Genomic DNA, 337 nt, shown 5'->3' with positions numbered 1-337 from the left:
ACGGCGCCCCCCAGGCCCCGAGGGAGCCTCAAATGCCATCCAATGCTTCCATCTCCCTCCCGCTCCTGGCCACCGAGCACCCGCTCACCGGCCACCAGCCACGGTGCTAATGAGGTGGCCCCGGCCCCTGCCCACTGGCCCTGCTGCTGCCCTTGGTGCCAAGGGACCCTGGGGACCCTGTCCCAGCCCTGGGGACGGTGCCCAGCAGAGCCAGACCATGGGGCTGGTGGGTCGGGGTCTTTGCCCAGTGCCAGGAGGAGTCACGCTCCTGCACCATGGGGCTGGATCCTGCTGGGGTGCGGGAGCGGCAGGGGGAAGGGGAGCATCCGCAGCGGCG

At 71.2% G+C, this 337-nt stretch overlaps 1 protein-coding gene across 1 annotated transcript in view; it reads left to right on the top strand.

Moving 5' to 3' along the window:
* Positions 1–337, top strand: part of C2CD4C (C2 calcium dependent domain containing 4C) — a 17,249-nt gene that overhangs the window by 16,465 nt on the left and 447 nt on the right. The window lies entirely within an intron of this gene.

This window comes from Egretta garzetta, unplaced genomic scaffold (genome assembly GCF_000687185.1).
Source record: "Egretta garzetta isolate BGI_Z169 unplaced genomic scaffold, ASM68718v1 scaffold4, whole genome shotgun sequence".
Lineage (NCBI taxonomy): Eukaryota > Metazoa > Chordata > Aves > Pelecaniformes > Ardeidae > Egretta > Egretta garzetta.
Note: the sequence above shows the minus strand (reverse complement) of the source record. Positions and strands in the feature narration are given on the sequence as shown.